This window comes from Phyllobates terribilis, unplaced genomic scaffold, assembly GCF_046119375.1.
Source record: "Phyllobates terribilis strain yellow unplaced genomic scaffold, ASM4611937v1 Scaffold_7__3_contigs__length_470593459, whole genome shotgun sequence".
In the NCBI taxonomy this organism is placed as follows: Eukaryota; Metazoa; Chordata; class Amphibia; order Anura; family Dendrobatidae; genus Phyllobates; species Phyllobates terribilis.
In genome coordinates, this window is record NW_027362767.1 from 15,539,297 (window position 1) to 15,566,956 (window position 27,660).

Here is a 27,660-nt window from a genome sequence, read left to right on the forward strand (position 1 = left end):
ACCACACAGGATAAAGAGAATAACCCCGCACAATCACAATACAGCATAGAGGGGAAGAAATAACCCCGCACAGTCACCACACAGGATAAAGAGGAGACTAACCCCGCACAGTCACCACACAGGATAAAGAGGAGAATAACCCCGCACAGTCACCACACAGGATAAAGAGGAGAATAACCCCGCACAGTCACCACACAGGATAAAGAGGAGAATAACCCCGCACAGTCACCACACAGGATAAAGAGGAGAATAACCCCGCAGTCACCACACAGGATAAAGAGGAGAATAACCCCACACAGTCACCACACAGGATAAAGAGGAGAATAACCCCGCACAGTCACCACACAGGATAAAGAGGAGAATAACCCCGTACAGTCACCGCACAGGATAAAGAGGAGAATAACCCCGCACAGTCACCACACAGGATAAAGAGGAGAATAAACCCGCACAGTCACCACACAGGATAAAGAGGAGAATAACCCCGCACAGGATAAAGAGAGGAATAACCCCGCACAGTCACCACACAGGATAAAGAGCGGAATAACCCCGCACAGTCACCACACAGGATAAAGAGAATAACCCCACACAGTCACCACACAGGATAAAGAGGAGAATAACCCCACACAGTCACCACACAGGATAAAGAGGAGAATAACCCCGCACAGTCACCACACAGGATAAAGAGGAGAATAACCCCGCACAGTCACCACACAGGATAAAGAGGAGAATAACCCCGCACAGTCACCGCACAGGATAAAGAGGAGAATAACCCCACACAGGATAAAGAGAATAACCCTGCACAGTCACCGCACAGGATAAAGAGAAAAACCCCGCACAGTCACCACACAGGATAAAGAGGAGAATAACCCCGCACAGTCACCACACAGGGTAAAGAGGAGAATAACCCCGCACAGGATAAAGAGAATAACCCTGCACAGTCACCGCACAGGATAAAGAGAAAAACCCCGCACAGTCACCACACAGGATAAAGAGGAGAAAAACCCCGCACAGTCACCACACAGGATAAAGAGAATAACCCCGCACAGTCACCAACACAGGATAAAGAGGAGAATAACCCCGCACAGTCACCACACAGGATAAAGAGGAGAATAACCCCGCACAGTCACCACACAGGATAAAGAGGAGAATAACCCCGCACAGTCACCACACAGGATAAAGAGAATAACCCCGCACAGTCACCACACAGGATAAAGAGGAGAATAACCCCGCACAGTCACCACACAGGATAAAGAGAATAACCCCGCACAGGATAAAGAGAATAACCCCGCACAGTCACCGCACAGGATAAAGAGGAGAATAACCCCGCACAGTCACCACACAGGATAAAGAGGAGAATAACCCCGCACAGTCACCACACAGGATAAAGAGTGGAATATCCCCGCACAGTCACCACACAGGATAAAGAGGAGAATAACCCCGCACAGTCACCACACAGGATAAAGAGGAGAATAACCCCGCACAGTCACCACACAGGATAAAGAGAATAACCCCGCACAGTCACCACACAGGATAAAGAGGAGAATAACCCCGCACAGTCACCACACAGGATAAAGAGGAGAATAACCCCGCACAGTCACCACACAGGATAAAGAGCGGAATAACCCCGCACAGTCACCACACAGGATAAAGAGAATAACCCCGCACAGTCACCACACAGGATAAAGAGGAGAATAACCCCGCACAGTCACCACACAGGATAAAGAGGAGAATAACTCCGCACAGTCACCACACAGGATAAAGAGAATAACCCCACACAGTCACCACACAGGGTAAAGAGGAGAATAACCCCGCACAGTCACCGCACAGGATAAAGAGGAGAATAACCCCGCACAGTCACCACACAGGGTAAAGAGGAGAATAACCCCGCACAGTCACCGCACAGGATAAAGAGAAAAACCCTGCACAGTCACCGCACAGGATAAAGAGGAGAATAACCCCGCACAGTCACCACACAGGATAAAGAGAATAACCCCGTACAGTCACCACACAGGATAAAGAGTGGAATAACCCCGCACAGTCACCACACAGGATAAAGAGGAGAATAACCACGCACAGTCACTACACAGGATAAAGAGCGGAATAACCCCGCACAGTCACTACACAGGATAAAGAGCGGAATAACCCCGCACAGTCACCACACAGGATAAAGAGCGGAATAACCCCACACAGTCACCACACAGGATAAAGAGGAGAATAACCCCGCACAGTCACCGCACAGGATAAAGAGGAGAATAACCCCGCACAGTCACTACACAGGATAAAGAGGAGAATAACCCCGCACAGTCACTACACAGGATAAAGAGAATAACCCCACACAGTCACCACACAGGATAAAGAGAATAATCCTGTACAGTCGCCACACAGGATAAAGAGCGGAATAACCCCGCACAGTCACCACACAGGATAAAGAGAATAACCCCGCACAGTCACCACACAGGATAAAGAGAATAACCCCGCACAGTCACCACACAGGATAAAGAGGAGAATAACCCCACACAGTCACCACACAGGATAAAGAGGAGAATAACCCCGCACAGTCACCACACAGGATAAAGAGGAGAATAACCCCGCACAGTCACCACACAGGATAAAGAGGAGAATAACCCCGCACAGTCACCGCACAGGATAAAGAGGAGAATAACCCCACACAGGATAAAGAGAATAACCCTGCACAGTCACCGCACAGGATAAAGAGAAAAACCCCGCACAGTCACCACACAGGATAAAGAGGAGAATAACCCCGCACAGTCACCACACAGGGTAAAGAGGAGAATAACCCCGCACAGTCACCACACAGGATAAAGAGAATAACCCCGCACAGTCACCGCACAGGATAAAGAGGAGAATAACCCCGCACAGTCACCACACAGGATAAAGAGGAGAATAACCCCGCACAGTCACCGCACAGGATAAAGAGGAGAATAACCCCGCACAGTCACCGCACAGGATAAAGAGGAGAATAACCCCGCACAGTCATCACACAGGATAAAGAGAATAACCCCGCACAGTCACCGCACAGGATAAAGAGGAGAATAACCCCGCACAGTCACCACACAGGATAAAGAGGAGAATAACCCCGCACAGTCACCACACAGGATAAAGAGAATAACCCCGCACAGTCACCAACACAGGATAAAGAGGAGAATAACCCCGCACAGTCACCAACACAGGATAAAGAGGAGAATAACCCCGCACAGTCACCACACAGGATAAAGAGGAGAATAACCCCGCACAGTCACCACACAGGATAAAGAGAATAACCCCGCACAGTCACCGCACAGGATAAAGAGGAGAATAACCCCGCACAGTCACCACACAGGATAAAGAGAATAACCCCGCACAGTCACCACACAGGATAAAGAGTGGAATAACCCCGCACAGTCACCACACAGGATAAAGAGGAGAATAACCCCACACAGTCACCACACAGGATAAAGAGGAGAAAAACCCCGCACAGTCACCACACAGGATAAAGAGAATAACCCCGCACAGTCACCACACAGGATAAAGAGGAGAATAACCCCGCACAGTCACCACACAGGATAAAGAGGAGAATAACCCCGCACAGTCACCACACAGGATTAAGAGCGGAATAACCCCGCACAGTCACCACACAGGATAAAGAGGAGAATAACCCCGCACAGGATAAAGAGAGGAATAACCCCGCACAGTCACCACACAGGATAAAGAGCGGAATAACCCCGCACAGTCACCACACAGGATAAAGAGAATAACCCCACACAGTCACCACACAGGATAAAGAGGAGAATAACCCCACACAGTCACCACACAGGATAAAGAGGAGAATAACCCCGCACAGTCACCACACAGGATAAAGAGGAGAATAACCCCGCACAGTCACCACACAGGATAAAGAGGAGAATAACCCCGCACAGTCACCGCACAGGATAAAGAGGAGAATAACCCCACACAGGATAAAGAGAATAACCCTGCACAGTCACCGCACAGGATAAAGAGAAAAACCCCGCACAGTCACCACACAGGATAAAGAGGAGAATAACCCCGCACAGTCACCACACAGGGTAAAGAGGAGAATAACCCCGCACAGGATAAAGAGAATAACCCTGCACAGTCACCGCACAGGATAAAGAGAAAAACCCCGCACAGTCACCACACAGGATAAAGAGGAGAAAAACCCCGCACAGTCACCACACAGGATAAAGAGAATAACCCCGCACAGTCACCAACACAGGATAAAGAGGAGAATAACCCCGCACAGTCACCACACAGGATAAAGAGGAGAATAACCCCGCACAGTCACCACACAGGATAAAGAGGAGAATAACCCCGCACAGTCACCACACAGGATAAAGAGAATAACCCCGCACAGGATAAAGAGAATAACCCCGCACAGTCACCGCACAGGATAAAGAGGAGAATAACCCCGCACAGTCACCACACAGGATAAAGAGGAGAATAACCCCGCACAGTCACCACACAGGATAAAGAGTGGAATATCCCCGCACAGTCACCACACAGGATAAAGAGGAGAATAACCCCGCACAGTCACCACACAGGATAAAGAGGAGAATAACCCCGCACAGTCACCACACAGGATAAAGAGAATAACCCCGCACAGTCACCACACAGGATAAAGAGGAGAATAACCCCGCACAGTCACCACACAGGATAAAGAGGAGAATAACCCCGCACAGTCACCACACAGGATAAAGAGCGGAATAACCCCGCACAGTCACCACACAGGATAAAGAGAATAACCCCGCACAGTCACCACACAGGATAAAGAGGAGAATAACCCCGCACAGTCACCACACAGGATAAAGAGGAGAATAACTCCGCACAGTCACCACACAGGATAAAGAGAATAACCCCACACAGTCACCACACAGGGTAAAGAGGAGAATAACCCCGCACAGTCACCGCACAGGATAAAGAGGAGAATAACCCCGCACAGTCACCACACAGGGTAAAGAGGAGAATAACCCCGCACAGTCACCGCACAGGATAAAGAGAAAAACCCTGCACAGTCACCGCACAGGATAAAGAGGAGAATAACCCCGCACAGTCACCACACAGGATAAAGAGAATAACCCCGTACAGTCACCACACAGGATAAAGAGTGGAATAACCCCGCACAGTCACCACACAGGATAAAGAGGAGAATAACCCCGCACAGTCACTACACAGGATAAAGAGCGGAATAACCCCGCACAGTCACTACACAGGATAAAGAGCGGAATAACCCCGCACAGTCACCACACAGGATAAAGAGCGGAATAACCCCACACAGTCACCACACAGGATAAAGAGGAGAATAACCCCGCACAGTCACCGCACAGGATAAAGAGGAGAATAACCCCGCACAGTCACTACACAGGATAAAGAGGAGAATAACCCCGCACAGTCACTACACAGGATAAAGAGAATAACCCCACACAGTCACCACACAGGATAAAGAGAATAATCCTGTACAGTCGCCACACAGGATAAAGAGCGGAATAACCCCGCACAGTCACCACACAGGATAAAGAGAATAACCCCGCACAGTCACCACACAGGATAAAGAGAATAACCCCGCACAGTCACCACACAGGATAAAGAGGAGAATAACCCCACACAGTCACCACACAGGATAAAGAGGAGAATAACCCCGCACAGTCACCACACAGGATAAAGAGGAGAATAACCCCGCACAGTCACCACACAGGATAAAGAGGAGAATAACCCCGCACAGTCACCGCACAGGATAAAGAGGAGAATAACCCCACACAGGATAAAGAGAATAACCCTGCACAGTCACCGCACAGGATAAAGAGAAAAACCCCGCACAGTCACCACACAGGATAAAGAGGAGAATAACCCCGCACAGTCACCACACAGGATAAAGAGAATAACCCCGCACAGTCACCGCACAGGATAAAGAGGAGAATAACCCCGCACAGTCACCACACAGGATAAAGAGGAGAATAACCCCGCACAGTCACCGCACAGGATAAAGAGGAGAATAACCCCGCACAGTCACCGCACAGGATAAAGAGGAGAATAACCCCGCACAGTCATCACACAGGATAAAGAGAATAACCCCGCACAGTCACCGCACAGGATAAAGAGGAGAATAACCCCGCACAGTCACCACACAGGATAAAGAGGAGAATAACCCCGCACAGTCACCACACAGGATAAAGAGAATAACCCCGCACAGTCACCAACACAGGATAAAGAGGAGAATAACCCCGCACAGTCACCAACACAGGATAAAGAGGAGAATAACCCCGCACAGTCACCACACAGGATAAAGAGGAGAATAACCCCGCACAGTCACCACACAGGATAAAGAGAATAACCCCGCACAGTCACCGCACAGGATAAAGAGGAGAATAACCCCGCACAGTCACCACACAGGATAAAGAGAATAACCCCGCACAGTCACCACACAGGATAAAGAGTGGAATAACCCCGCACAGTCACCACACAGGATAAAGAGGAGAATAACCCCACACAGTCACCACACAGGATAAAGAGGAGAAAAACCCCGCACAGTCACCACACAGGATAAAGAGAATAACCCCGCACAGTCACCACACAGGATAAAGAGGAGAATAACCCCGCACAGTCACCACACAGGATAAAGAGGAGAATAACCCCGCACAGTCACCACACAGGATTAAGAGCGGAATAACCCCGCACAGTCACCACACAGGATAAAGAGAATAACCCCGCACAGTCACCACACAGGATAAAGAGAATAACCCCGCACAGTCACCACACAGGATAAAGAGGAGAATAACCCCGCACAGTCACCACACAGGATAAAGAGAATAACCCCACACAGTCACCACACAGGGTAAAGAGGAGAATAACCCCGCACAGTCACCGCACAGGATAAAGAGGAGAATAACCCCGCACAGTCACCACACAGGGTAAAGAGGAGAATAACCCCGCACAGTCACCGCACAGGATAAAGAGAAAAACCCTGCACAGTCACCGCACAGGATAAAGAGAATAACCCCGCACAGTCACCGCACAGGATAAAGAGAATAACCCCGCATAGTCACCACACAGGATAAAGAGGAGAATAACCCCGCACAGTCACCACACAGGATAAAGAGAATAACCCCGTACAGTCACCACACAGGATAAAGAGAATAACCCCGTACAGTCACCACACAGGATAAAGAGTGGAATAACCCCGCACAGTCACCACACAGGATAAAGAGTGGAATAACCCCGCACAGTCACCACACAGGATAAAGAGGAGAATAACCCCGCACAGTCACCACACAGGATAAAGAGGAGAATAACCCCGCACAGTGACCACACAAGATAAAGAGGAGAATAACCCCACACAGTCACCACACAGGATAAAGAGAATAACCCCGCACAGTCACCATACAGCATAGAGGGGGAAGGAATAACCCCGCACAGTCACCACACAGGATAAAGAGGAGACTAATCCAGTACAGTCACCGCACAGGATAAAGAGGAGAATAACCCCGCACAGTCACAACACAGGATAAAGAGGAGAATAACCCCGCACAGGATAAAGAGAGGAATAACCCCGCACAGTCACCACACAGGATAAAGAGGAGAATAACCCCGCACAGGATAAAGAGAGGAATAACCCTGCACAGTCACCACACAGGATAAAGAGGAGAATAACCCCGCACAGTCACCACACAGGATAAAGAGGAGAATAACCCCGCACAGTCACCACACAGGATAAAGAGGAGAATAACCCCGCACAGTGACCACACAAGATAAAGAGGAGAATAACCCCGCACAGTCACCACACAGGATAAAGAGGAGAATAACCCCGCACAGTCACCACACAGGATAAAGAGGAGAATAACCCCGCACAGTCACCACACAGGATAAAGAGGAGAATAACCCCGCACAGTCACCACACAGGATAAAGAGGAGAATAACCCCGCACAGTCACCACACAGTATAAAGAGCGGAATAACCCCGCACAGTCACCACACAGGATAAAGAGTGGAATAACCCCGCACAGTCACCACACAGGATAAAGAGGAGAATAACCCAGCACAGTCACCACACAGGATAAAGAGGAGAATAACCCCACACAGTCACCACACAAGATAAAGAGAATAACCCCACATAGGAGAAAGAGGAGAATAACCCCGCACAGTCACCACACAGGATAAAGAGGAGAATAACCCCGCACAGTCACCACACAGGATAAAGAGGAGAATAACCCCGCACAGTCACCACAAAGGATAAAGAGGAGAATAACCCCGCACAGTCACCACACAGGATAAAGAGGAGAATAACCCCGCACAGTCACCACACAGGATAAAGAGGAGAATAACCCCGCTCAGTCACCACACAGGATAAAGAGGAGAATAACCCCGCACAGTCACCACACAGGATAAAGAGGAGAATAACCCCGCACAGTCACCACACAGGATAAAGAGGAGAATAACCCCGCACAGTCACCACACAGGATAAAGAGGAGAATAACCCCGCACAGTCACCACACAGGATAAAGAGGAGAATAACCCCGCACAGTCACCACACAGGATAAAGAGGAGAAAAACCCCGCACAGTCACCACACAGGATAAAGAGGAGAATAACCCCACACAGTCGCCGCACAGGATAAAGAGGAGAATAACCCCACACAGTCACCGCACAGGATAAAGAGGAGAATAACCCCGCACAGTCACCACACAGGATAAAGAGAATAACCCCGCACAGTCACCACACAGGATAAAGAGGAGAATAACCCCGCACAGTCACCGCACAGGATAAAGAGAATAACCCCACACAGTCACCACACAGGATAAAGAGAATAACCCCACACAGTCACCACACAGGATAAAGAGGAGAATAACCCCGCACAGTCACCACACAGGATAAAGAGCGCAATAACCCCGCACAGTCACCACACAGGATAAAGAGCGGAATAACCCCGCACAGTGACCACACAGGATAAAGAGCGGAATAACCCCGCACAGTGACCACACAAGATAAAGAGGAGAATAACCCCGCACAGTCACCAACACAGGATAAAGAGGAGAATAACCCCGCACAGTCACCACACAGGATAAAGAGGAGAATAACCCCGCACAGTCACCAACACAGGATAAAGAGAATAACCCCGCACAGTCACCACACAGGATAAAGAGGAGAATAACCCCGCACAGTCACCACACAGGATAAAGAGAATAACCCCACACAGTCACCACACAGGGTAAAGAGGAGAATAACCCCGCACAGTCACCGCACAGGATAAAGAGGAGAATAACCCCGCACAGTCACCACACAGGGTAAAGAGGAGAATAACCCCGCACAGGATAAAGAGAATAACCCTGCACAGTCACCGCACAGGATAAAGAGAAAAACCCCGCACAGTCACCACACAGGATAAAGAGGAGAATAACCCCGCACAGTCACCACACAGGATAAAGAGAATAACCCCGCACAGTCACCGCACAGGATAAAGAGGAGAATAACCCCGCACAGTCACCACACAGGATAAAGAGGAGAATAACCCCGCACAGTCACCGCACAGGATAAAGAGGAGAATAACCCCGCAGAGTCACCGCACAGGATAAAGAGGAGAATAACCCCGCACAGTCATCACACAGGATAAAGAGAATAACCCCGCACAGTCACCGCACAGGATAAAGAGGAGAATAACCCCGCACAGTCACCACACAGGATAAAGAGGAGAATAACCCCGCACAGTCACCACACAGGATAAAGAGAATAACCCCGCACAGTCACCAACACAGGATAAAGAGGAGAATAACCCCGCACAGTCACCAACACAGGATAAAGAGGAGAATAACCCCGCACAGTCACCACACAGGATAAAGAGGAGAATAACCCCGCACAGTCACCACACAGGATAAAGAGAATAACCCCGCACAGTCACCGCACAGGATAAAGAGGAGAATAACCCCGCACAGTCACCACACAGGATAAAGAGAATAACCCCGCACAGTCACCACACAGGATAAAGAGTGGAATAACCCCGCACAGTCACCACACAGGATAAAGAGGAGAATAACCCCACACAGTCACCACACAGGATAAAGAGGAGAAAAACCCCGCACAGTCACCACACAGGATAAAGAGAATAACCCCGCACAGTCACCACACAGGATAAAGAGGAGAATAACCCCGCACAGTCACCACACAGGATAAAGAGGAGAATAACCCCGCACAGTCACCACACAGGATTAAGAGCGGAATAACCCCGCACAGTCACCACACAGGATAAAGAGAATAACCCCGCACAGTCACCACACAGGATAAAGAGAATAACCCCGCACAGTCACCACACAGGATAAAGAGGAGAATAACCCCGCACAGTCACCACACAGGATAAAGAGAATAACCCCACACAGTCACCACACAGGGTAAAGAGGAGAATAACCCCGCACAGTCACCGCACAGGATAAAGAGGAGAATAACCCCGCACAGTCACCACACAGGGTAAAGAGGAGAATAACCCCGCACAGTCACCGCACAGGATAAAGAGAAAAACCCTGCACAGTCACCGCACAGGATAAAGAGAATAACCCTGCATAGTCACCACACAGGATAAAGAGGAGAATAACCCCGCACAGTCACCACACAGGATAAAGAGAATAACCCCGTACAGTCACCACACAGGATAAAGAGAATAACCCCGTACAGTCACCACACAGGATAAAGAGTGGAATAACCCCGCACAGTCACCACACAGGATAAAGAGTGGAATAACCCCGCACAGTCACCACACAGGATAAAGAGGAGAATAACCCCGCACAGTCACCACACAGGATAAAGAGGAGAATAACCCCGCACAGTGACCACACAAGATAAAGAGGAGAATAACCCCACACAGTCACCACACAGGATAAAGAGAATAACCCCGCACAGTCACCATACAGCATAGAGGGGGAAGGAATAACCCCGCACAGTCACCACACAGGATAAAGAGGAGACTAATCCAGTACAGTCACCGCACAGGATAAAGAGGAGAATAACCCCGCACAGTCACAACACAGGATAAAGAGGAGAATAACCCCGCACAGGATAAAGAGAGGAATAACCCCGCACAGTCACCACACAGGATAAAGAGGAGAATAACCCCGCACAGGATAAAGAGAGGAATAACCCTGCACAGTCACCACACAGGATAAAGAGGAGAATAACCCCGCACAGTCACCACACAGGATAAAGAGGAGAATAACCCCGCACAGTCACCACACAGGATAAAGAGGAGAATAACCCCGCACAGTGACCACACAAGATAAAGAGGAGAATAACCCCGCACAGTCACCACACAGGATAAAGAGGAGAATAACCCCGCACAGTCACCACACAGGATAAAGAGGAGAATAACCCCGCACAGTCACCACACAGGATAAAGAGGAGAATAACCCCGCACAGTCACCACACAGGATAAAGAGGAGAATAACCCCGCACAGTCACCACACAGTATAAAGAGCGGAATAACCCCGCACAGTCACCACACAGGATAAAGAGTGGAATAACCCCGCACAGTCACCACACAGGATAAAGAGGAGAATAACCCAGCACAGTCACCACACAGGATAAAGAGGAGAATAACCCCACACAGTCACCACACAAGATAAAGAGAATAACCCCACATAGGAGAAAGAGGAGAATAACCCCGCACAGTCACCACACAGGATAAAGAGGAGAATAACCCCGCACAGTCACCACACAGGATAAAGAGGAGAATAACCCCGCACAGTCACCACAAAGGATAAAGAGGAGAATAACCCCGCACAGTCACCACACAGGATAAAGAGGAGAATAACCCCGCACAGTCACCACACAGGATAAAGAGGAGAATAACCCCGCTCAGTCACCACACAGGATAAAGAGGAGAATAACCCCGCACAGTCACCACACAGGATAAAGAGGAGAATAACCCCGCACAGTCACCACACAGGATAAAGAGGAGAATAACCCCGCACAGTCACCACACAGGATAAAGAGGAGAATAACCCCGCACAGTCACCACACAGGATAAAGAGGAGAATAACCCCGCACAGTCACCACACAGGATAAAGAGGAGAAAAACCCCGCACAGTCACCACACAGGATAAAGAGGAGAATAACCCCACACAGTCGCCGCACAGGATAAAGAGGAGAATAACCCCACACAGTCACCGCACAGGATAAAGAGGAGAATAACCCCGCACAGTCACCACACAGGATAAAGAGAATAACCCCGCACAGTCACCACACAGGATAAAGAGGAGAATAACCCCGCACAGTCACCGCACAGGATAAAGAGAATAACCCCACACAGTCACCACACAGGATAAAGAGAATAACCCCACACAGTCACCACACAGGATAAAGAGGAGAATAACCCCGCACAGTCACCACACAGGATAAAGAGCGCAATAACCCCGCACAGTCACCACACAGGATAAAGAGCGGAATAACCCCGCACAGTGACCACACAGGATAAAGAGCGGAATAACCCCGCACAGTGACCACACAAGATAAAGAGGAGAATAACCCCGCACAGTCACCAACACAGGATAAAGAGGAGAATAACCCCGCACAGTCACCACACAGGATAAAGAGGAGAATAACCCCGCACAGTCACCAACACAGGATAAAGAGAATAACCCCGCACAGTCACCACACAGGATAAAGAGGAGAATAACCCCGCACAGTCACCACACAGGATAAAGAGAATAACCCCACACAGTCACCACACAGGGTAAAGAGGAGAATAACCCCGCACAGTCACCGCACAGGATAAAGAGGAGAATAACCCCGCACAGTCACCACACAGGGTAAAGAGGAGAATAACCCCGCACAGTCAACGCACAGGATAAAGAGAAAAACCCTGCACAGTCACCGCACAGGATAAAGACAATAACCCTGCATAGTCACCACACAGGATAAAGAGGAGAATAACCCCGCACAGTCACCACACAGGATAAAGAGAATAACCCCGTACAGTCACCACACAGGATAAAGAGTGGAATAACCCCGCACAGTCACCACACAGGATAAAGAGGAGAATAACCCCGCACAGTCACCACACAGGATAAAGAGAATAACCCCGCACAGTCACCATACAGCATAGAGGGGGAAGGAATAACCCCGCACAGTCAACGCACAGGATAAAGAGAAAAACCCTGCACAGTCACCGCACAGGATAAAGACAATAACCCTGCATAGTCACCACACAGGATAAAGAGGAGAATAACCCCGCACAGTCACCACACAGGATAAAGAGAATAACCCCGTACAGTCACCACACAGGATAAAGAGTGGAATAACCCCGTACAGTCACCGCACAGGATAAAGAGGAGAATAACCCCGCACAGTCACAACACAGGATAAAGAGGAGAATAACCCCGCACAGGATAAAGAGAGGAATAACCCCGCACAGTCACCACACAGGATAAAGAGGAGAATAACCCCGCACAGGATAAAGAGAGGAATAACCCCGCACAGTCACCACACAGGATAAAGAGGAGACTAACCCAGTACAGTCACAACACAGGATAAAGAGGAGAATAACCCCGCACAGGATAAAGAGAGGAATAACCCCGCACAGTCACCACACAGGATAAAGAGGAGAATAACCCCGCACAGTCACAACACAGGATAAAGAGGAGAATAACCCCGCACAGGATAAAGAGAGGAATAACCCCGCACAGTCACCACACAGGATAAAGAGAATAACCCTGCACAGGATAAAGAGAGGAATAACCCCGCACAGTCACCACACAGGATAAAGAGAATAACCCCGCACAGTCACCACACAGGATAAAGAGAATAACCCCGCACAGTCACCACACAGGATAAAGAGGAGAATAACCCCGCACAGTCACCACACAGGATAAAGAGCGGAATAACCCCGCACAGTCACCACACAGGATAAAGAGTGGAATAACCCCGCACAGTCACCACACAGGATAAAGAGGAGAATAACCCCGCACAGTCACCACACAGGATAAAGAGGAGAATAACCCCGGACAGTCACCACACAGGATAAAGAGAATAACCCCACACAGGAGAAAGAGGAGAATAACCCCGCACAGTCACCACACAGGATAAAGAGGAGAATAACCCCGCACAGTCACCACACAGGATAAAGAGAATAACCCCGCACAGTCACCACACAAGATAAAGAGAATAACCCCGCACAGCCACCACACAGGATAAAGAGGAGAATAACCCCGCACAGTCACCACACAGGATATAGAGGAGAATAACCCCGGACAGTCATCACACAAGATAAAGAGAATAACCCCACACAGGAGAAAGAGGAGAATAACCCCGCACAGTCACCACACAGGATAAAGAGGAGAATAACCCCGCACAGTCACCACACAGGATAAAGAGAATAACCCCGCACAGTCACCACACAGGATAAAGAGGAGAATAACCCCGCACAGTCACCACACAGGATAAAGAGAATAACCCCGCACAGTCACCACACAAGATAAAGAGGAGAATAACCCCGCACATTCACCAACACAGGATAAAGAGCGGAATAACCCCGCACAGTCACCACACAAGATGAAGAGGAGAATAACCCCGCACAGTCACCACACAGGATAAAGAGGAAAATAACCCCGCACAGTCACCACACAGGATAAAGAGGAGAATAACCCCGCACAGTCACCACACAGGATAAAGAGGAGAATAACCCCGCACAGTCACCACACAGGATAAAGAGGAGAATAACCCCGCACAGTCACCACACAGGATAAAGAGGAGAACCCCGCACAGTCACCACACAGGATAAAGAGGAGAATAACCCCGCACAGTCACCACACAGGATAAAGAGAATAACCCCACACAGTCACCACACAGGATAAAGAGAATAACCCCACACAGTCACCACACAGGATAAAGAGAATAACCCCGCACAGTCACCACACAGGATAAAGAGCGCAATAACCCCGCACAGTCACCACACAGGATAAAGAGCGGAATAACCCCGCACAGTCACCACACAGGATAAAGAGCGGAATAACCCCGCACAGTCACCACACAGGATAAAGAGGAGAATAACCCCGCACAGTCACCAACACAGGATAAAGACAATAACCCCGCACAGTCACCACACAGGATAAAGAGAGGAATAACCCCGCACAGTCACCACACAGGATAAAGAGGAGAATAACCCCGCACAGTCACCACACAGGATAAAGAGAGGAATAACCCCGCACAGTCACTACACAGGATAAAGAGGAGAATAACCCCGCACAGTCACCGCACAGGATAAGGAGAGAAATAACCCCGCACAGTCACCACACAGGATAAAGAGGAGAATAACCCCGCACAGTCACCACACAGGATAAAGAGAGGAATAACCCCGCACAGTCACTACACAGGATAAAGAGGAGAATAACCCCGCACAGTCACTACACAGGATAAAGAGGAAAATAACCCCGCACAGTCACCACACAGGATAAAGAGGATAATAACCCCGCACAGTCACCACACAGGATAAAGAGGAGAATAACCCCGCACAGTCACCACACAGGATAAAGAGCGGAATAACCCCGCACAGTCACCACACAGGATAAAGAGGAGAATAACCCCGCACAGTAACCACACAGGATAAAGAGGAGAATAACCCCGCACAGTCACCACACAGGATAAAGAGGAGAATAACCCCGCACAGTCACCACACAGGATAAAGAGGAGAATAACCCCGCACAGTCACCACACAGGATAAAGAGGAGAATAACCCCGCACAGTCACCACACAGGATAAAGAGAATAACCCCGCACAGTCACCACACAAGATAAAGAGAATAACCCCGCACAGTCACCGCACAGGATAAAGAGAGGAATAACCCCGCACAGTCACCGCACAGGCTAAAGAGAATAACCCTGCACAGTCACCGCACAGGATAAAGAGAATAACCCTGCACAGTCACCACACAGGATAAAAAGGAGAATAACCCCACACAGTCACCACACAGGGTAAAGAGGAGAATAACCCCGCACAGTCACCACACAGGATAAAGAGGAGAATAACCCCGCACAGTCACCACACAAGATAAAGAGAAGAATAACCCCGCACAGTCACCACACAAGATAAAGAGGAGAATAACCCCGCACAGTCACCACACAGGATAAAGAGCGGAATAACCCCGCACAGTCACCACACAGGATAAAGAGGAATATAACCCCGCACAGTCACCACACAGGATAAAGAGAGGAATAACCCCGCACAGTCACCGCACAGGATAAAGAGAGGAATAACCCCGCACAGGCTAAAGAGAATAACCCTGCACAGTCACCGCACAGGATAAAGAGAATAACCCTGCACAGTCACCACACAGGATAAAGAGGAGAATAACCCCGCACAGTCACCACACAGGATAAAGAGAATAACCCCGCACAGGATAAAGAGAATAACCCCGCACAGTCACCACACAGGATAAAGAGGAGAATAACCTTGCACAGTCACCACACAGGATAAAGAGGAGAATAACCTTGCACAGTCACCACACAGGATAAAGAGGAGAATAACCCCGCACAGTCACCACACAGGATAAAGAGGAGAATAACCCCGCACAGTCACAACACAGGATAAAGAGAATAACCCCGCACAGCCACCACACAGGATAAAGAGTGGAATAACCCCGCACAGTCACCACACAGGATAAAGAGGAGAATAACCCCGCACAGTCACCACACAGGATAAAGAGGAGAATAACCCCACACAGTCACCACACAGGATAAAGAGGAGAATAACCCCGCACAGTCACCACACAGGGTAAAGAGGAGAATAACCCCGCACAGTCACCGCACAGGATAAAGAGAATAACCCTGCACAGTCACCGCACAGGATAAAGAGAATAACCCTGCACAGTCACCACACAGGATAAAGAGAGGAATAACCCCGCACAGTCACCACACAGGATAAAGAGAATAACCCCACACAGTCACCACACAGGATAAAGAGTAGAATAACCCCGCACAGTCACTACACAGGATAAAGAGGAGAATAACCCCGCACAGTCACTACACAGGATAAAGAGAATAACCCCACACAGTCACCACACAGGATAAAGAGAATAACCCCACACAGTCACCACACAGGATAAAGAGGAGAATAACCCCGCACAGTCACCACACAGGATAAAGAGCGGAATAACCCCGCACAGTCACCACACAGGATAAAGAGAATAACCCTGCACAGTCACCACACAGGATAAAAAGGAGAATAACCCCGCACAGTCACCACACAGGATAAAAAGGAGAATAACCCCGCACAGTCACCACACAGGATAAAGAGGAGAATAACCCCGCACAGTCACCACACAGGAAAAAGAGGAGAATAACCCCGCACAGTCACCGCACAGGATAAAGAGAAGAATAACCCCGCACAGTCACCACACAAGATAAAGAGGAGAATAACCCCGCACAGTCACCACACAGGATAAAGAGAAGAATAACCCCGCACAGTCACCACACAGGATAAAGAGGAGAATAACCCCGCACAGTCACCACACAAGATAAAGAGGAGAAGAACCCCGCACAGTCACCACACAGGATAAAGAGGAGAATAACCCAGCACAGTCACCACACAGGATAAAGAGGAGAATAACCCCGCACAGTCACCACACAGGATAAAGAGGAGAATAACTCCACACAGTCACCACACAGGATAAAGAGGAGAATAACCCCGCACAGTCACCACACAGGATAAAGAGGAGAATAACCCCGCACAGTCACCACACAGGATAAAGAGGAGAATAACCCCGCACAGTCACCACACAGGATAAAGAGGAGAATAACCCCGCACAGTCACCACACAGGATAAAGAGGAGAATAACCCCGCACAGTCACCACACAGGATAAAGAGGAGAATAACCCCGCACAGTCACCACACAGGATAAAGAGGAGAATAACCCCGCACAGTCACCACACAGGATAAAGAGGAGAATAACCCCGCACAGTCACCACACAGGATAAAGAGGAGAATAACCCCGCACAGTCACCACACAGGATAAAGAGAATAACCCCGCACAGTCACCACACAAGATAAAGAGGAGAATAACCCCGCACAGTCACCGCACAGGATAAAGAGAGGAATAACCCCGCACAGTCACCGCACAGGCTAAAGAGAATAACCCTGCACAGTCACCGCACAGGATAAAGAGAATAACCCTGCACAGTCACCACACAGGATAAAGAGGAGAATAACCCCGCACAGTCACCACACAGGATAAAGAGCGGAATAACCCCGCACAGTCACCACACAGGATGAAGAGAATAACCCTGCACAGTCACCACACAGGATAAAAAGGAGAATAACCCCACACAGGATAAAGAGAATAACCCCGCACAGTCACCACACAGGGTAAAGAGGAGAATAACCCCGCACAGTCACCACACAGGATAAAGAGGAGAATAACCCCGCACAGTCACCACACAAGATAAAGAGAAGAATAACCCCGCACAGTCACCACACAAGATAAAGAGGAGAATAACCCCGCACAGTCACCACACAGGATAAAGAGCGGAATAATCCCGCACAGTCACCACACAGGATAAAGAGGAATATAACCCCGCACAGTCACCACACAGGATAAAGAGAGGAATAACCCCGCACAGTCACCGCACAGGATAAAGAGAGGAATAACCCCGCACAGGCTAAAGAGAATAACCCTGCACAGTCACCGCACAGGATAAAGAGAATAACCCTGCACAGTCACCACACAGGATAAAGAGAAGAATAACCCCGCACAGTCACCACACAGGATAAAGAGAATAACCCCGCACAGGATAAAGAGAATAACCCCGCACAGTCACCACACAGGATAAAGAGAATAACCCCGCACAGTCACCACACAGGATAAAGAGGAGAATAACCCCGCACAGTCACCACACAGGATAAAGAGGAGAATAACCCCACACAGTCACAACACAGGATAAAGAGAGGAATAACCCCGCACAGTCACCACACAGGATAAAGAGGAGAATAACCCCGCACAGTCACCACACAGGATAAAGAGGAGAATAACCCCACACAGTCACAACACAGGATAAAGAGTGGAATAACCCCGCACAGTCACCACACAGGATAAAGAGGAGAATAACCCCGCACAGTCACCACACAGGATAAAGAGGAGAATAAACCCGCACAGGATAAAGAGAATAACTCCGCACAGTCACCACACAGGATAAAGAGGAGAATAACCCCGTACAGTCACCACACAGGATAAAGAGGAGAATAACCCCGCACAGTCACAACACAGGATAAAGAGAATAACCCCGCACAGCCACCACACAGGATAAAGAGTGGACTAACCCCGCACAGTCACCACACAGGATAAAGAGGAGAATAACCCTGCACAGTCACCACACAGGATAAAGAGCGGAATAACCCCGCACAGTCACCACACAGGATAAAGAGGAGAATAACCCCACACAGTCACCACACAGGATAAAGAGGAGAATAACCCCGCACAGTCACCATACAGGGTAAAGAGGAGAATAACCCCGCACAGTCACCACACAGGATAAAGAGAATAACCCTGCACAGTCACCGCACAGGATAAAGAGAATAACCCTGCACAGTCACCGCACAGGATAAAGAGAATAACCCTGCACAGTCACCACACAGGATAAAGAGGAGAATAACCCCACACAGTCACCACACAGGATAAAGAGAATAACCCCACACAGTCACCACACAGGATAAAGAGGAGAATAACCCCGCACAGTCACCACACAGGATAAAGAGAATAACCCCGTACAGTCACCACACAGGATAAAGAGGAGAATAACCCCGCACAGTCACCACACAGGATAAAGAGCGGAATAACCCCGCACAGTCACCACACAGGATAAAGAGAATAACCCCGCACAGTCACCACACAGGATAAAGAGAATAACCCCGCACAGTCACAATACAGCATAGAGGGGAAGGAATAACCCCGCACAGTCACCACACAGGATAAAGAGGAGAATAACCCCGCACAGTCACCACACAGGAGAAAGAGAATAACCCCGCACAGTCACCACACAGGATAAAGAGGAGAATAACCCCGCACAGCCACCACACAGGATAAAGAGGAGAATAACCCCGCACAGTCACCATACAGCATAGAGGGGAAGGAATAACCCCGCACAGTCACCACACAGGATAAAGAGGAGAATAACCCCGCACAGTCACCACACAGGATAAAGAGTGGAATAACCCCGCACAGTCACCACACAGGATAAAGAGAGGAATAACCCCGCACAGTCACTACACAGGAAAAAGAGGAGAATAACCCCGCACAGTCACCGCACAGGATAAGGAGAGGAATAACCCCGCACAGTCACCACACAGGATAAAGAGAAGAATAACCCCGCACAGTCACCACACAAGATAAAGAGCGGAATAACCCCGCACAGTCACCACACAAGATAAAGAGCGGAATAACCCCGCACAGTCACCACACAGGGTAAAGAGGAGAATAACCCCGCACAGTCACCACACAGGGTAAAGAGAATAACCCCACACAGTCACCACACAGGATAAAGAGCGGAATAACCCCACACAGTCACCACACAGGATAAAGAGCGGAATAACCCCGCACAGTCACCACACAGGATAAAGAGCGGAATAACCCCGCACAGTCACCACACAGGATAAAGAGCGGAATAACCCCGCACAGTCACCACACAGGATAAAGAGGAATATAACCCCGCACAGTCACCACACAGGATAAAGAGAGGAATAACCCCACACAGTCACCACACAAGATAAAGAGCGGAATAACCCCGCACAGTCACCACACAAGATAAAGAGCGGAATAACCCCGCACAGTCACCACACAGGGTAAAGAGGAGAATAACCCCGCACAGTCACCACACAGGGTAAAGAGAATAACCCCACACAGTCACCACACAGGATAAAGAGTGGAATAACCCCGCACAGTCACCACACAGGATAAAGAGCGGAATAACCCCGCACAGTCACCACACAGGATAAAGAGCGGAATAACCCCGCACAGTCACCACACAGGATAAAGAGGAATATAACCCCGCACAGTCACCACACAGGATAAAGAGAAGAATAACCCCGCACAGTCACCACACAAGATAAAGAGCGGAATAACCCCGCACAGTCACCACACAGGGTAAAGAGGAGAATAACCCCGCACAGTCACCACACAGGGTAAAGAGAATAACCCCACACAGGATAAAGAGCGGAATAACCCCGCACAGTCACCACACAGGATAAAGAGCGGAATAACCCCGCACAGTCACCACACAGGATAAAGAGCGGAATAACCCCGCACAGTCACCACACAGGATAAAGAGGAATATAACCCCGCACAGTCACCACACAGGATAAAGAGAGGAATAACCCCGTACAGTCACCGCACAGGATAAAGAGAGGAATAACCCCGCACAGTCACCACACAGGATAAAGAGGAGAATAACCCCGCACAGTCACCACACAGGATAAAGAGGAGAATAACCCCGCACAGTCACCACACAGGATAAAGAGGAGAATAACCCCGCACAGTCACCACACAGGATAAAGAGGAGAATAACCCCGCACAGTCACCACACAGGATAAAGAGGAGAATAACCCCGCACAGTCACCACACAGGATAAAGAGGAGAATAACCCCGCACAGTCACCACACAGGATAAAGAGAATAACCCCGCACAGTCACCACACAGGATAAAGAGGAGAATAACCCCGCACAGTCACCACACAGGATAAAGAGGAGAATAACCCCGCACAGTCACCACACAGGATAAAGAGAATAACCCCGCACAGTCACCACACAGGATAAAGAGGAGAATAACCCCGCACAGTCACCACAAAGGATAAAGAGAAGAATAACCCCACACAGCCACCACAAAGGATAAAGAGAAGAATAACCCCGCACAGTCACCACACAGGATAAAGAGAATAACCCCGCATAGTCACCACACAGGATAAAGAGGAGAATAACCCCGCACAGTCACCACACAGGATAAAGAGAATAACCCCGCACAGTCACCACACAGGATAAAGAGGAGAATAACCCCGCACAGTCACTACACAGGATAAAGAGGAGAATAACCCCGCACAGTCACTACACAGGATAAAGAGGAGAATAACCCCGCACAGTCACCACAAAGGATAAAGAGAAGAATAACCCCGCACAGCCACCACACAGGATAAAGAGAAGAATAACCCCGCACAGTCACCACACAAGATAAAGAGCGGAATAACCCCGCACAGTCACCACACAGGATAAAGAGGAGAATAACCCCGCACAGTCACCACACAGGGTAAAGAGAATAACCCCACACAGTCACCACACAGGATAAAGAGGAGAATAACCCCGCACAGTCACCACACAAGATAAAGAGAATAACCCCACACAGTCAGCACACAGGGTAAAGAGGAGAATAACCCTGCACAGTCACTGCACAGGATAAAGAGCAGACTAACCCCGCACAGGATAAAGAGGAGAATAACCCCGCACAGTCACCACACAGGATAAAGAGGAGAATAACCCCGCACAGTCACCACACAAGATAAAGAGAATAACCCCACACAGGATAAAGAGGAGAATAACCCCGCACAGTCACCACACAGGATAAAGAGCGGAATAACCCCGCACAGTCACCACACAAGATAAAGAGGAGAATAACCCCGCACAGTCACCACACAGGATAAAGAGAATAACCCCGCACAGTCACCACACAGGATAAAGAGAATAACCCCGCACAGTCACCACACAGGATAAAGAGAATAACCCCACACAGTCACCACACAGGATAAAGAGGAGAATAACCCCGCACAGTCACCACACAAGATAAAGAGAATAACCCCACACAGTCAGCACACAGGGTAAAGAGGAGAATAACCCTGCACAGTCACTGCACAGGATAAAGAGCAGACTAACCCCGCACAGGATAAAGAGGAGAATAACCCCGCACAGTCACCACACAGGATAAAGAGGAGAATAACCCCGCACAGTCACCACACAAGATAAAGAGAATAACCCCACACAGGATAAAGAGGAGAATAACCCCGCACAGTCACCACACAGGATAAAGAGCGGAATAACCCCGCACAGTCACCACACAAGATAAAGAGGAGAATAACCCCGCACAGTCACCACACAGGATAAAGAGAATAACCCCGCACAGTCACCACACAGGATAAAGAGAATAACCCCGCACAGTCACCACACAGGATAAAGAGGAGAATAACCCCGCACAGTCACCACACAGGGTAAAGAGAATAACCCCACACAGGATAAAGAGGAGAATAACCCCGCACAGTCACCACACAGGATAAAGAGCGGAATAACCCCGCACAGTCACCACACAAGATAAAGAGGAGAATAACCCCGCACAGTCACCACACAGGATAAAGAGAATAACCCCGCACAGTCACCACACAGGATAAAGAGAATAACCCCGCACAGTCACCACACAGGATAAAGAGGAGAATAACCCCGCACAGTCACCACACAAGATAAAGAGAATAACCCCACACAGGGTAAAGAGGAGAATAACCCCGCACAGTCACCACACAGGATAAAGAGAATAACCCCGCACAGTCACCACACAGGATAAAGAGAAGAATAACCCCGCACAGTCACCAACACAGGATAAAGAGAATAACCCCGCACAGTCACCACACAGGATAAAGAGGAGAATAACCCCGCACAGTCACCACACAGGATAAAGAGAATAACCCCGCACAGTCACCACACAGGATAAAGAGGAGAATAACCCCGCACAGTCACTACACAGGATAAAGAGCGGAATAAAGGGTCGTCTATCCGGTCCCCTCCATCCGTCCCTCCATCCGGTTCCCCCGTGATGACGGCTCAGTGACTGCCGTCCGCACAGTGGACTTGGTAGACACTAGGAGCTGTGACGTCGGGGTCACTTGGGGTCCGCTCCTCTATGTACGGACCCTTCTGCTCCCAAACGCTGTGGTTGGATTCTGTCAGTAGATTTCTATGTGATGCAGCAGAGCGCCGTCTGTGGTTAAAGGGAATCAAGCAGCAAAGATGGTGGTGACAGAAAACAATTCTATGGTGGTAGTGGGAGTCTCCGGGGTACGTGCGACAGCAGGGGATGGGTTTGAGGTATCCAGAATACGTGTGTGTAGGTGTGTGTGTGTGCGTGTGATGGTGGGGGATGGGTTTGGGGTCTTCAGAATATGTGTGTGTGTGATATTGGGGAGGGATGGGTTTGAGGTCTTCAGAATACGTGTGTGTGTGATGGTGGGGGATGGGTTTGGGGTCTCCAGAATACGTATGTGTGTGATGGTGGGGGATGGGTTTGGGGTCTCCAGAATACATGTGTGTGTGATGGTGGGGGATGGGTTTGGGGTCTCCAGAATACGTGTGTGTGTGATGGTGGGGGATGGGTTTGGGGTCTCCAGAATACGTGTGTGTGTGATGGTGGGGGATGGGTTTGGGGTCTCCAGAATACGTGTGTGTGTGATGGTGGGGGATGGGTTTGGGGTCTCCAGAATACGTGTGTGTGTGATGGTGGGGGATGGGTTTGGGGTCTCCAGAATACGTGTGTGTGTGTGATGGTGGGGGATGGGTTTGGGGTCTCCAGAATACGTGTGTGTGTGATGGTGGGGGATGGGTTTGGGGTCTTCAGAATACGTATGTGTGTGATGGTGGGGGATGGGTTTGGGGTCTCCAGAATACGTATGATATTGGGGGGGGATGGGTTTGGGGTCTTCAGAATACGTATGTGTGTGATGGTGGGGGATGGGTTTGGGGTCTTCAGAATACGTATGTGTGTGATGGTGGGGGATGGGTTTGGGGTCTCCAGAATACGTATGATATTGGGGGGGGATGGGTTTGGGGTCTTCAGAATATGTGTGTATGATATTGGGGGGGATGGGTTTGGGGTCTTTAGAATACGTGTGTGAGATGTTGGGGGGATGGGTTTGGAGTCTCCAGAATACGCGTGTGTGCGTGTGTATGATGGTGGGGGATGGGTTTGGGGTCTTCAGAATATATGTGTAGGATATTGGGGGGGATGGGTTTGGGGTCTTCAGAATACGTGTGTGTGATGGTGGGGGATGGGCTTGGGGTCTTCCGAATACGTGTGTGTGTGTGTGTGTGTGTGTGTGTGTGATGGTGGGGGATGGGTTTGGGGTCTCCAGAATGTGTGTGTATGATATTGGGGGGGATGGGTTTGGGGTCTTCAGAATACGTGTGTATGATGGTGGGGGATGGGTTTGGGGTCTTCAGAATACGTGTGTATGATGGTGGGGGGTGGGTTTGGGGTCTTCAGAATATGTGTGTATGATGGTGGGGGGTGGGTTTGGGGTCTTCAGAATATGTGTGTATGATATTGGGGTGGATGGGTCTGGGGTCTTCAGAATACGTGTGTGTGTGTGATGGGGTCTTCAGAATACGTGTGTGTGTGTGTGTGTGTGTGTGTGTGATGGTGGGGGATGGGTTTGGGGTTTTCAGAATATGTGTGTATGATATTGGGGGGGATGGGTTTGGGGTCTTCAGAATATGTGTGTGATGGTGGGGGATGTGTTTGGGGTCTTCAGAATACGTGTGTGTGATGGTGGGGGATGGGTTTGGGGTCTCCAGAATACGTATATGATGGTGGGGGATGGGTTTGGGGTCTTCAGAATACGTGTGTGATGGTGGGCGATGGGTTTGGGGTCTTCAGAATATGTGTGTGTGATATTGGGGGGATGGGTTTGGGGTCTCCAGAATACGTGTGTGTGTGTGATGGTGGGGGATGGGTTTGGGGTCTTCAGAATACGTGTGTGTGTGATGGTGGGGGATGGGATTGGGGTCTTCAGAATATGTGTGTGTGATATTGGTGAGGGATGGGTTTGGGGTATCCAGAATACGTGTGTGTGTGTGATGGTGGGGGATGGGTTTGGGGTCTCCAGAATACGTGTGTGTGTGATGGTGGGGGATGGGTTTGTGGTCTTCAGAATACGTATGTGTGTGATGGTGGGGGATGGGTTTGGGGTCTCCAGAATACGTATAATATTGGGGGGGATGGGTTTGGGGTCTTCAGAATACGTGTGTGTGATGGTGGGGGATGGGTTTGGGGTCTTCAGAATACGTGTGTGTGTGTGTGTGTGTGTGTGTGATGGTGAGGGATGGGTTCATTAAGCTCAGCAGCCATGCTGAAGTACATAGCGTGTACAGCTGAGTCTAGTGATTGGCTGCAGCGGTGAGGTGAGTGGAGATTGTGACGTCACCACTGGAACCTGTAAACAATGAATGGAGATGCTGTACTGGACCTGGGGAGGGTGAATAAGAGATGGGTTTATTAAAATTAGCACAGGGACAATAACGTGGTGAAAAAATTATAACTAGAAAATATTTTTTCTAAGGTTTAGTAACAATTGGAAAATATTAAGATTTTAAGACACTTTACAAACATAAGGACATCCTGACCCCAGAGGACGAGTCCTAACAACCGCAGTCTCATAAGGCGCAGCCGGCTAGAAAGGAGGGGAAGCGGGAGAGGTGAAGCACGGCGGGGGAAGCGGGAGAGGGGGAAGCGGGAGCGCGAGAGGGGAAAGGCGGCGGGGGAAGCGGGAGAGGGGGAAGCGGGAGCGCGAGAGGGGAAAGGCGGCGGGGGAAGCGGAGAGGGGAAAGGCGGCGGGGGAAGCGGAGAGGGGAAAGGCGGCGGGGGAAGCGGAGAGGGGAAAGGCGGCGGGGGAAGCGGAGAGGGGAAAGGCGGCGGGGGAAGCGGAGAGGGGAAACGCGGCGGGGGAAGCGGAGAGGGGAAACGCGGCGGGGGAAGCGGAGAGGGGAAACGCGGCGGGGGAAGCAGAGAGGGGAAAGGCGGCGGGGGAAGCAGAGAGGGGAAAGGCGGCGGGGGAAGCAGAGAGGGGAAAGGCGGCGGGGGAAGCAGAGAGGGGAAAGGCGGCGGGGGAAGCAGAGAGGGGAAAGGCGGCGGGGGAAGCAGAGAGGGGAAAGGCGGCGGGGGAAGCAGAGAGGGGAAAGGCGGCGGGGGAAGCAGAGAGGGGAAAGGCGGCGGGGGAAGCAGAGAGGGGAAAGGCGGCGGGGAAGCAGAGAGGGGAAAGGCGGCGGGGGAAGCAGAGAGGGGAAAGGCGGCGGGGGAAGCAGAGAGGGGAAAGGCGGCGGGGGAAGCAGAGAGGGGAAAGGCGGCGGGGGAAGCAGAGAGGGGAAAGGCGGCGGGGGAAGCAGAGAGGGGAAAGGCGGCGGGGGAAGCAGAGAGGGGAAAGGCGGCGGGGGAAGCAGAGAGGGGAAAGGCGGCGGGGGAAGCAGAGAGGGGAAACGCGGCGGGGGAAGCAGAGAGGGGAAACGCGGCGGGGGAAGCAGAGAGGGGAAACGCGGCGGGGGAAGCAGAGAGGGGAAACGTGGCGGGGGAAGCAGAGAGGGGAAACGCGGCGGGGGAAGCAGAGAGGGGAAACGCGGCGGGGGAAGCAGAGAGGGGAAACGCGGCGGGGGAAGCAGAGAGGGGAAACGCGGCGGGGAACCATTGAGAATCTTATTTTTGTTCTCATTTTAAGACTGTGCCAAATGCTCAGCTGTGAGCCGGCACGCACTTTGTGTGCACTCGGGGGGGTATCCATGATACAATCACACTGCACTGTTTGTGCTCACAATTCTTAGTCCATGGCAAATTGGTGTGAACATATTTCGTCTATCTGCAGCAGACGCCGCTGCTCTTAACATGTGGGGACTCT

The 27,660-nt window shown here is 50.2% G+C and overlaps 1 protein-coding gene across 4 annotated transcripts in view; it reads right to left on the reverse strand.

Moving 5' to 3' along the window:
- COQ6 (coenzyme Q6, monooxygenase) overlaps positions 1-27,660 on the reverse strand; it is a 112,121-nt gene that overhangs the window by 77,713 nt on the left and 6,748 nt on the right. The gene's annotated exons all lie outside the window — the stretch shown is intronic.